The sequence below is a fragment of the Capsicum annuum genome, chromosome 12, assembly GCF_002878395.1.
Source record: "Capsicum annuum cultivar UCD-10X-F1 chromosome 12, UCD10Xv1.1, whole genome shotgun sequence".
NCBI classification, from domain to species: Eukaryota; Viridiplantae; Streptophyta; class Magnoliopsida; order Solanales; family Solanaceae; genus Capsicum; species Capsicum annuum.
The window spans coordinates 193,918,413-193,931,401 of NC_061122.1; positions in this window are offsets into that span (position 1 = coordinate 193,918,413).

Below are 12,989 nucleotides of genomic sequence, written 5' to 3' on the forward strand. Positions count from 1 at the left end.
CAATTATCACATTATCTTTTTAACATCTTTTATACATCTTTCCTATTTCTTATTCCTTTTTCACTTCACCCAACTTTTTATTCTATTCTTTTATTCTTTCTCTCTTCATACTTATTTTGTATCACGCACCCCTATGATAGCCACCCTCAACTTACGTTGTTTGCCTAAGTCAAGGTACATAGTGTCCAAGGAGGACCAGGGCCAAAATAGGGTCATTGTGATGTAAACAGAAAGGTGAGAGGTGTCATAGAAAGAATTAGGCTAATTAGGCTCTAACAGGGATCAAGGGATATTATTCACATTAGGAAGGTTATTTAGGCTAAAAGTGGACTAATCATAAAAAATGGCCTATGATCCTTTTCTAAATCCTATCCTATGACCATGGTAAGACTAACCGGGCGAGTTCTAGATTCAACACACAACAGGAACTGAGTAAGACCTTACACACACATGGCACACAAGTATCTTGCATATCACTACTTATCTGGTTCATGTACTTGTTTAACAAAGGTTATTCAATTGCCAGATTAATGCCACAAAAAGATGCGCAGTGGTCACAAATGGATGCAATTCACACAGTAGACAATATATCAGACCACTGGAGAGGTACTCAAAAATAACAACCTACCCTATACCCTCAACTTAAAATAAAAAATAAACTGCTCTAAGGGTTACGATAAACCTGAAGATAATCAAGCACATGGATCCTGGGTCTCCGACCCTACTACTGCATCATCTGTTGTCTGCTGTCCATCGAGAGCATCTGGCTTTGCAGTAGCTAGAGCCCTGCTAGATGAGACACCTGCAGCCCTAGCTCAGATGGTTGCCTCACATTTCACGTTATCAATAAGAACTCAATTTCTGCCGCCCTTTTTAGTTTCCCTTTCTCCTTCTTCTTTCTTTCCCTCTTCTCTTCTTTTTACTTTTTATCACTAGCAGGCCTCTCTCTCTTTCTCTTACCTTTCATTTTACTTTTTTTCTTTTTTTTCTTTGGTGAGTCTCTAGTGAGGTTAAGCATTGGAATTTCATCCTCAGATTCATGCAAGGCCTGACCTGTTGGCATCATTAATTAGTGTTGCTACAATACCCCGACATCTGCCTTTACCTTGTCCAATGCCACTTTGAATCTAGCAAGATCAGCTCCTGATATTTCTTTTGCCCGCGCATCAAATCGGTTCTCCAAATCTGCAACCCGCACAGAAAAAGTCACAAAAGTATCAAGCTTAACCTTGATTCTCTTGTCCACTGCAGCAGCAAACTGTTTGGGAAAAGCATGTAGCTGTGCCTCACACCACTTGGCTTGTTTAGGCACTTTTTGGATATCGACCGGATGAAATGTAAAACCTGCTGCGGCTGTAGGAACTGAAGGATTGGATTCAGTCTCAGGCACTGATCCTGCCTATGCTGAAGAAGTTGGTTGCACAACCTCAGAATCTTGCACTTCCACATGAGGTGCTGCACCGGCATCTATAACTGAGGGTCTGCTGCTACCTCTGCACCTCTATTTAGTCTCAATCCTGGCTGATTTTCATCAAACTATATAGGGTTATGATTCTTTCGAGTAGGAATATCATCATCAACCCCTACAATCTTTGGCATATTAGTAGCTCCGCATAACTCTGTGATAGACAAGGGAAAGGGTAAGCAGTGTCGATTCTCGACGTTCTAATCTCTCATCATCAATGATTTCCCCAAAATTTAGGAGAAGGTTCTGCACCATGCTCGCCGCTAGAATAGCTCGGTCATCACCCAGAATATTGTCTCCATCAGTAGTCATCAGCCAAATACGCACTATACCCCACCAAAACTTTGCCTCTTGAGTCAAAGAGGACTTACATATTCTTTCATTTGGGTTTGTTACCCATTCTGGTTCTCCTTCAGCTATGATGTTGGCCAACCATGGATGTTGTTTCTCCCGATTCCTAATCTGACCATAGACTGATGGTGCGGTGACCTGAGGAGTGAAGTTGGGACTATGCAAGAACCTGTTGATGGTTCTGATTCAGACATCAACCCTTACGCCCCTCACTTGTACTCTATCCAACAGAGGCCGTGTAATACCCAAAAAAATTTTCTTCATAAAGATTTCATGAGAAACGTATCAAGTTTTAGTCATTAGAGCGATCCAAAAAATTTTCGTGTAGTATTTCTAAGACATTGACCTACCATTATGTAGAGTATCAAATAAGCTTTCCAGTGATATGTAGATCATCGAAAATGGACACTCGAGCGATGAGTTATGACTATTCCAATCGAACTACGACCATTCCGATCGAACTGTGAACAGTAAAACTTACAGGAAAAAAAATACTGAGGCCTGACGTATTTTTTATCCAACTTTAAATGATCATAACTCCTCGTACATAATGATCTGAGTGATCTACTATATATCAATGGAAAGCTCTGCGAGTGATCTTCTAATGAAATTGGTTTCATCCAATTTGTCTATTGGAGCAAAAAGTTATGGTTGATCTACTTCATCCTATCAAAAGTGAATTTTGGGTCAACTTCAAATGATCATAACCCTTCATACACAATGATCTGGGTAAGATACTATATCAACAGAAATATATGAGAGACCTCTTTTTAATTAAATTAGTTTCATCCAATTTGGATGTCGCAGTAAAACGTTATGGTTGATCTACTTCAGACTATCAAAAAAGTCCACCAAAGGACTGATTCGAGAATTATTTGATTTTTAACGGCATTTTGGACATTATTCCTTCACTTCATAGATGAAAATTGTCCATTTATACCTATATTAAGCCATAAAATTCATGTTCAACTAAACCCTAGGTCCATTTTGAGCTCCAAATATCTTTCAATTTCATCGTAGAAATCCAAAATTAATCCGATAAATGAACTCCTTATTTCAAGACCTTCGAGGAGCACCCATTATTTGTCTGAACAATATTCCGTAATCAAGAAGTCAATTTCAAGGTATTTGGGGTTTTGAACAAAAGCAATCTTCCGTTCTTGTGCCCAAAGCTTTAATTTTATTATGGTTTTACATGATTTTGCAAGTGAGATTATGTCTAAATAATTTGATTATGAGATTATGATGGTTGAATGAATAAACTTTGATTTATATGATTATCTCAATATTTTCATGATATGATTTAATAATTATCATTGCGAATTACACACTTTTACCACGAGGTGGTATTTTGAACGATTTTGGGACGTATGTTGAGATGGTATTTTGGAATAATATTTTGAGATATGTGTCAAGCTTTATCATTCCCAATGACGATTTGAATTATTCAATATATATTTGAGACATGAGATGTCTTGATATCTATAATTGTAAATTTCATATTTTTATTTTGAATGATTTCGAGATATATGTTGAAATGGTATTTTGGAATGATTTTGAGATTTATGATAAGGTTAAATCTTCTTTATGACGAGATTGAATCAATGAGCATATTGAGATATAACGTTTGAGATGTTACCATGATCTTAATATTTTCTCAAAAATATTGATGTTGTCATGACCTGATACATTGTTACATTTTGACATTTAAAAAGCTTGAGTTCTATTATTGAAATTTCATGATATTTGAAAATGGGTATACATTCAAATTACTTTATGAGGGATTTATAAGACGTTGAATTTTTTTCAATATGGATATACATGATTACTTCATTACTCTACTTCTTAAATTGAGAATTTATACTATGAATTGCATACTACTACAATGAATTGATATTTCTAAAGGCTTTTGAGATAAAAGTCATGATTTGAGTTGTACTACGGGATATGTATTCTTATTATGAGTGAAAGGTCTCAAGTACTTTTCAAAAGCTATTGTCATGATTTAATTGTCGAATTGAAAGAATAATCATTTGAGTACATTGACCTTGAACTCGCAGAGTCGAGATGATTTTGACTATGAGAAAGATTGATTTTGATATAGATGTTGAGATGAATTTTGGTATTTTTTTTGGATGATTTTGATGAGTTGAATTGTTAAAAATATTACGTATTGAGTCTTCATATCCTTGTCCAAATATTAAGTCGGTTATAGTTCAATGCATTGAGACCTTGTTGATGTTGAAAAAGATTGAAATGTTTTAAGTCGAAGTTGAAATTAGGAATCCACAAATTGTTGATGAATTATAAATTGGGATATTTATTTTGGTCTCTATGAATGGCCCTTTTGATGATGATGGTGGATTTCCTAACGCGTTCTGAGCTTGTCGGGGATTAGTACTTAGCACCGAGAGGGAAATTTGGTATTTTCCCAAATCTATATGCTACCGTAGGGTTGTTTGTTGATGATATTATTGACTAGAGAGCCCAATTATGATTATTGCGATTTTAAGGTTGTACTCTCTGGCAAAGAGTATGACGCTCCCGCCAACGGGGGTTTCAAATATTGGTATTCCACGTAGCTCACGTGGGATTGCGGTTATAGGAAAATCCCCTGTCCATAAAAGTCATGTTTCTTGAATTACCGAGTCACTCCAAGATTTGAGTCAAAGAGTTGAGATGTTATGATAAATTATGATTACCTATGAATAATTTTGATGATATGATAATTTATGATTTTTGATGATTTACATGGATTTTGAGATTTTACCATTTGAACTATTTATTATGAAAGTATGAAGAGTTTGATTTGATATAACTCAAGCCAAGTGAGTCATCATTATCTGTATGCATGTTTTCATAAAATTGATGATGTTATTTAAAGTGTTGGATGCACCCCCACATACTCAGTATATTCTCTTTGTGCTGACCCCCATCTACTATTCTATTCAGTTGCAGCATCTGGTCAGCAGGTAAAGGAGTCCTTATAGTTCAAGGTCTTGTGTTGGTTGTTTCAGTTCAGAGACACTGTACCTTCTTCTGTCGGCCATATTGAGTGGAATGGTTGGGAGTCATGACCCGTTTATGTACATGAAATACTAGTAGAGGCTTCATAGACAGTAGTAATGGTTGATGTATTCAGTCTCCTTCTTGTATATGTATATGTATCAGTAGAATTGTCACTTTGTAATTCCAATATTGTATTGAACAGATTCTATATTGAGACATTTTCAGCTTCATTCTCTAAGAATTATGTTTTAAATGAGCTGCTTTTGAGTTATACCTATGAGCTAAAAACACTTGCTTAAGCATAAAAACTTTGGGTTGCCTCCCAATAGCGTCTGATTTACTATCGCGGTACGACTTGGTTATCTTGACTACTTAGACTTCGCAAAGACAACCTGTTGATGCCCCTTTACCATTATCATAGAAGATGTCAACGATTGAGAAAAAACTCATCTCATGTTGCTGAGTAATGGATGAGTGTATTTTGAAGTGTGCTTCTTTGTCATTGAACCTGATGTTTAGCTCATTCAACTCCATGTCTACTAGCACTCTCCCAGTTGCAAGTAGTGGCTTACCTAAGATGATAGGTACTTTAAAATCCACTTCACAATCTAGGACTACAAAATCAGCAAGCAAAAAAAAATCGGCTACCTTTACCCAAACATTGTGCAGTATGCCCATAGGCCATATAACTGAGCTATCTGCCATTACCAATCGTATATTTGTTGGGGTAGGATCCCCCAAATCCAATTTCTTGCACAAAGCCAATGGCATTAAATTTATATTGGCTCCCAGATTGCATGGTGCTTTTGTAAGCTTCAGGGGCCAATAGTAGATGGGATGGTAAATGCTCCGAGATCGGCCTTTTTCTGCAATAAAGTCCTTGTAAGATAGCGCCACAATGGAGAAGATTGTCCTTCGGCTCATGGCTAACCTTCCGTTTCTTAGTTACAAGGTCTTTCATGAACTTGACATATCCTAGATTTTGCTCAGGTGCCTCAACCAAAGGAACATTAATTGTCAATTACTTGAGCATGGCCATGAATTTGTTAAATTTGGCATCATCAGTCTTCTTCTTTAATCATTGAGGAAATGGAGGCGGTGGTCTAGGGATAGATTTCAACACCACTTCCTCTTCCTTCTTTTTTTTCTTTTCCAAAGCATCAACAGAACTATCCAGCTTCTCAGAATCTACTGGTTTTCTTTCTTCGGATTTATCAACAACCACCTCACTGTCTACAGATTTGCCCATAGAAAGGCCAACTAAGATCTTACTACTCCTAGTGGAAATCGCCATACATGAGCCATCATTCCACGAATTTTGAATTGTATCACTAGGTAAAGTACCAATTTTTCTTTAGATCAGTGTCATAGAAAGTTGGCTCATCTGCTACTCTAACTGCTTGATAGAAGTAGAGTGTGAACTAACCAACTGACTCAGGGTAGAGAATTTACTCTTCATAGTGCTTACCCCCGAGTTGGTAGCCTCAACTCCCTTCAACAACTTTTCCATCATGTCCTCCATGGACATCTTGCCAGATCTAGTTGGTGCAACATCCCGACTTCCTGGAGGAACAGTAAGGATAGCTACCACAGAATCCCTGGTATGCTAAGCCCGACTCTGTTTGGTCATTCTATTCAGCATGCCTGAAGCATCATAAAAAGAAAGGTCAATGAATGAACTACCTGCAGCATTATCTATAATTAGCTTTTTCACAGAGTTAAAAGCTCTGTACAAAGGCTCCATAAAGTGCAAGTCTGTCATGTTATGGTTCAAACATTATACCATCTTTTCTTGAATCTATCCCAAGTTTCATGCAATGCTTCAGTCAGGAGCTGCCTGAAGTTACTAATTTCATTCCTCAATTGTACCCTCCTAGAGGGTAGAAAGAACCGTTCTAGGAATGTCTCTTTCAACTGTCTCCAGTTGGCTATAGAATTGGGCTTCAACTTATTTAACCACATTGTTGCCTCCCCAGAAAGAGACAATAGAAACAATCTCAACCGGATCTTATTTTGGCTGACTCTTGAATTATCAAAAGATTTTCAAATGGTGATAAAGTACACCAAGTGCATGTTTGGATCATTACCAGGCCTTCAAACAACCCCTTCAGATTCAAGAGTTAGATCATGGTACTTGTTATGCTGAATTTTGCACCAGGTCCCAACGGTGGTGGAATGATAGCACCTATTGCACCTGCTCCATCCATTCCTTTGTCATTGTTATCAACCTCGTAATGTATAGGCTGTTGACCATACTTTCATCTGACTGGATTGGTTCTATTGAAATTTCACTGCACTGGTGCAACAATTTGCTCAGCTCGCCTTTAGTTTTGAGGATTTAGAAATTCCTCATTACCTAATTCTTCATCATCAGGGTTTGGGTGATGTACGTGTTGACCCTAGTTCTATACGTTCACCTGCGCCCTAGCTAAGGCTACCAGTCTGTCAGCCTCTTACTGGTTTACCATTCTCCTGATCAGCTGATGTTCCGAATTAATTAGTAATAATGATTCTTCAGAACTTCTTATTTTTTTCATAAACAACAAGGAACTTGCAATAAACAAAAACAACAAATAAACATAAATCTAGGAAACCTAACTAACAGTCAATTAACGCACACAACTTTTAGTTTACAACTATATTCCTCAACAACGATACCATTTTTGATAACGCTTAAACTACACTCTTGAATAGGTATAAATGATCGTTGTCAATATAAAACCCAACTAGGTTGATGTTGAATCCCACAGGGAATATGGTGTGAACCCAAGTCATTTGTAATTTAATTCATTGATAGTTTAATGTTTCCTGAAATTAGGGTTTAAATTTAACAAATAATTGTTTGTCACTATGATTTCGATGTTTGTAACCAAGATTTTATGAAATAACTAGAATTATGTTCACTAGGGCTTACGTTACATGACAGATGCTAAAGGTGACTCAAGATTATCATGGTGGTTAGGATAACAAGCTATCTTTTTTTGATGATATGCTCAAATGTCTCTTAACCTATTTAAGCGTCTAATTTCTTAATCCTCTCGGACTTAGGGAACTGCTATTCACTGCCCATATTTTACCTTAGGTTAATCAACTTTGTTACAGCGCTGATTATTAAATAAAGTATTTCTGAGTCCCTATTGATAATTCACTTCCTACTGTATATGATTTCTTTCTCAAGCAAATCAAAGTAGTATGCCTACTGTTTTCAACCAACAGACATTAATTAAAATCTCAGAATTATCAAGAAATCCTAACACCTATTAAATCTTGAGTGTTTAGCACATCGTCATGATCTAACGCTAGATCCCATAATTTAGGTTAATGGAGTTTAGCTACTCATGATGCAAGGAATAAGTACAAGAATTGAATTCATAAGTGAGAAGATTAACTTACAATGATGATGAAAATCAAGAAGTATAACTTGAATTGAACCACGGTACAAAACTCCCAAAATATTTTAACTAGTGAGAGAGAAATATCATTTGTTTTTTGAATAAATATTAGTCCAAAAAATTTCCTAGAAAACCCTAAAACAAGGCTTTAAATAGTTTAACCTACTTAAGGAAATAAAATCAAAGTTACAGCTTTTTCTCAAAATAGATGACGATGCCCGTGATGGCTTATCGTGAGTATGATAGTTTATCATAGATATCGTCAGCTCCTCTGTACTATTGACTTTTGCTGCCTAAGGCTGACGATGGCAATGATGCCTTATTACCAGCCTGATGACGTGTCATGGATGTCATCATAAAACTGTCTTCAACTTCCATCTTCTGTTTAAGTATGACGACGGCCTTGATAGCTTCTCACCAGGATGACCACTTATCATGAATATCGCTAGCCACACTTATCCTTTATTTTGCTTCACTTTTTAGCCTTTTTGCTTCCATTATTTTTTGTTCTTCTACATCTCAACATTTACTGCAAAAATCAAAGTAAACTAATGAAAATAAACTAAAGTTGCTTATGACCTTACAATTATTTAGAGTTACAAGCATCAAATATGTTATCATGGGCTCACATATCAGATATATGCTACTGGTACTGAGGGGGTAGAATTTGTGGCTTATCAATTGAAAGAGGTAGTTTATCGGTGGTATGATGAATGGAAGGCTATTCGGGGTAAAGATGTTGAACCTGTAGTTTGGGAGGATTTTTCTGCTGCCTTCATTTATCACTTCTTTCCTTGTGAATTAAGAAGTTCCAAAGGCTTAGGAGTTTGTCAACTTGGTAGTTCAAAATGAGTGGTCAGGAATATGCTATAAAGTTTACTCAGTTGTCTCTTTATGCTCGTGAGTTGGTGTCTAAAATGAGGTTCACAATGAGAAAATTTTCTTTAGGCCTTTTTAGTGACTTGGTACTGGAGTGTAAAGGTGTCATGTTGAACAATGACATGGACATATCCAGGTTGGTGGTTTGTACATAAAAAATAGAAGATAACAAAAAAAACCAAGCAGAGGAAGTAGAGAGGCAAAGTAAATAGGCTAAATATATAGATTAAGATGTGAGTAAATAATGTAGTTTAAAAGAGGTAAGGTAGTGGTTCAAAAAGAAATCTTGGGTAATTACATCCTTCATCTAGTGCTCTAGTCCCCAAACCTCTGGATGATTAGCAATTTTAGGCTAATAGGGTGCCCAATATTACACCAGTGTATATCATACCCTCCTTACTGCACTTGTGAGAAGTTTTATCGTGGCTTGTGTAACTTGGGAAGTAATTTGTTCTTTAGCTATGGTCATCCAGGTCATATGCAGCGGCACTATCTCACTACTAATAATGCTCACGAGGCTAACAAAGCCCCAGATAGTATCGCTTCAACTCCTACTACAAAGGGTACTACTTTAGGGATGAGGAATGGTCGTAATCTTCTATATATTCTGTCTACTCGTTAGGATTTTGTAGCATGTCTAGATATCATCACGGGTATGTTACAACTTTTCTCTCGTGATATTATGTATTGTTGTATCCTCATTCCACTCTATCATATGTGACTCCTTATATGTCCGTACACTTTGTTTTCAATCCCAAATATATTATTGTCCCTTTCTTAATCTCTACCCTAGTTGGTGAGTGCATTATTTCTTCGAGATTCTATAGGGGTTGTGTTATGTCTATGTTTTATCTGTCCACTATGCTAGATATGATAGAGCTTGATATGGTGTGTTTTGATGTAATATTAGGAATGAATTAGCTTCACTCATTCTATACTACCCTGGACTATATAAATAGAAAGATCATCTTTTATTATCCTAATGAATCAGTGATAGAGTAGGAGGGGAGTTCCTAAACACATAAGGGAAAGTTTATTTCTTATCTTAGAGATTGAAAGTTAATATCTTAAGGGAGTCTGTACTATTCTGTCTAAGTTAAGGATTATAATTTTGAATGTCCCTCCTTGCATTTTGTTTCTGTGGTTATTGAGTTTCTTGAAGGCCTTCTCAATAACTTTCCAGAATTCCTCATGATAGAGAGATAGACTTTATGATAAATCTTTTACCCGATACTCATCCTTTATACATTCCTCTTAATATAATGGCTCGTACAGAGCTAAAAGCATTAAAGGAACAACTAAAATACCTCCTTGATAAGGGTTTTATCTGTCCTAGCATCTCTTCCTCGGTTGGTCCTATACTTTTTGTGTGGAAGACATATAGACCCCTTTATATGTGTACAGATTACCGCCAACTAAATAAAGTTACCATGAAAAATAAGTACCTTTCCTAAAATTGATGATCTCTTTGACCAGCTTTAGGGTGCTAATTGTTTCTCTAAAATAGGTTCCTGTTTGGGTTACCATTAGCTAAAGATTAGGGAAGCTAATATTCCCAACACTGCCTTTTAAGACCCGATATGGCCATTATAAATTCTTGGTTATGTCATTTGGATTGACAAATGATTCTTCTACTTTTATGAACCTGATGAATAGGGTGTTTAGGCAGTTTCTGGATTTATTTGTCATAGTCATTGATGATATTTTGGTGTACTCCAAAAGTAAGGAGGATCATGTTAATCACCTTCAAATTGTGTCATAGACCCTCAAGGATCAAAAGTTGTATGCAAAATTTTCTAAGTGTGAATTTTGAGTGTTGTGACTTTTCTTTGGCATGTTGTTTTCAATGATAGGAAAAAGTGGATTACAAAAAGATTGAGGTAGTCAAGCAATGTCCTAGACCTAGGACTCCAACTTACATTAGGAGCTTCTAGGGTCTGGCAGACTATTATAGAAGATTTGTGAAAAATTTCTCATTTATAGCTACTCCACTCATGAGATTAACTCAAATAAAGGTAAAGTGTCTATGGTCTGATGCTTGTGAGGGTAGTTTCATGAAATTAAAGGATCTTTTAACTACCCATGTCTTGACACTATCTGAAGGTACTGAGGAATTTGTTAAGTATTCTGATGTGTCCCAGGTGGTACTTGGTTGTGTTATGATGTATCATAGAAATGTTATGGCTTACGATCCAGGAAACTTAAGGTTCATGAGAAATTATTGGATCTTGAGTTAGCAATTATGGTATTTTCATTGACATTTGGCATCGCTATATGTATGGAGTGCATGTGGACATCTACTTGATCACAAAAGCTTTCAATATGTATTCTCCCAGAAAGAGTTGAACATCGGGAAAAGGAGGTGGCTTGAATTACTAAAAGATTACAATATGAGTCTTCACTACCACCTAGGTAAAGGTAATGTTATTTTTGATTCTCTTAGATGGTTGTCCATGGGGAGTCCATCTTGCATTGAGGATGAAAAAAGAGGTTTGGAAAAGGATATTTATCAATTAGAAAATTTGAGAATCTAACTTTTGGACTCTGAGGATAGAGGTATGATTGTCCATAAAGTGGCTAAGTTACTCTTAGGCAAAAATTAAGGAGAAGCAGGTTCTCGATCCCATACTTATGCAAATCAAGAATGATGTGGGTCAGCAGAATGCTATGGCTTATGATATTGGGGAAGATAGTGTCCTGTGGTATCAAGCTATATTGCGTATTTCCAATATAGATAGGCTACGAGATAGGATTTTGACCAAATCTCATATGTCCAAGTATACGGTCCATCCGAGTTCAACAAAAATGTATCATGATTTGAAGGAGATGTATTAGTAAAATAACATGAAAAGAGATGTATGTAATTTTGTTGTCAAATATTTGAATTGTCAGTAGGTTAAGGTTGCACATTTGAGATTGGGTGGAACATCCCAAGAGATAGACTTACCTATGTGGAAGTGGGAGATGATTAATATGGATCTTTTTACAAATCTTTTGTGGTCCCAAAACAAGTATTACTCAACTTGGGTCATTGTTGATAGAATGACCAAGTCTACCAATTTTCTGCTTATGAGGACTAATTATTTAGGTAAGGATTATGCAAAATATACATTTAGGAGATAGTTCGGTTGCATAGGTCCCTGGGGACTCAGGTAAACCTTAGCACCGCTTTCCACCCTTAAATAGATGGGCAAGCAAAGCATACTGTTAAAACTTTAGAGTATATGATAAGGGCCTGTGAGATTTACTTTAAAAGTAGTTGGGTGGATCACTTGCTACTTATTGAGTTTGCCTACAATAATAGTAATCATTCCAGCATTCAAATGTTCTATTTTGAGGCCCTTTATAGTAGAAGGTATAGGTCTCCAATTGGATGTATGAAGTGGGTGAGACAAGGTTGTTTGTGCCTGATCTTATGCATCAAGCGATGGAGAAATTCAAGGTTATTAGAAAGACTTAAGACCACTCAAATTTGCCAAAAGTCTAATGTAGATTTGAGACGGAGAGAGATAGAATTTGATGTTAACGATTGGGTTTTCCAGAAAGTCTCTCTTATGAAGGGAATTATGACGTTTAGGGATAAAGGAAAGCTCATTCCTTACTATATTGCTCCATATTATATTCTAAGAAGAGTTAAGACTACTGCTTATGAATTAGACATACCAGTGAGCTTAGCATCAATTCATCCTATGTTTCATGTGTCCATGCTCATGAAATATGTGGGTGACCCTTCCTTGGTAGTGCCTGTAGAAGATATTGGAGTCAAGGATTCTATGTCTTACGAAAAAGTTCCTTTTGAAATTCTTGATAGATAAGTTCGGAGGTTGAGGACTAAGGAGATAGATTTGGTAAAGGTATTATGAAGCAACCAAATAGTGGAGGGAGCTACTTGG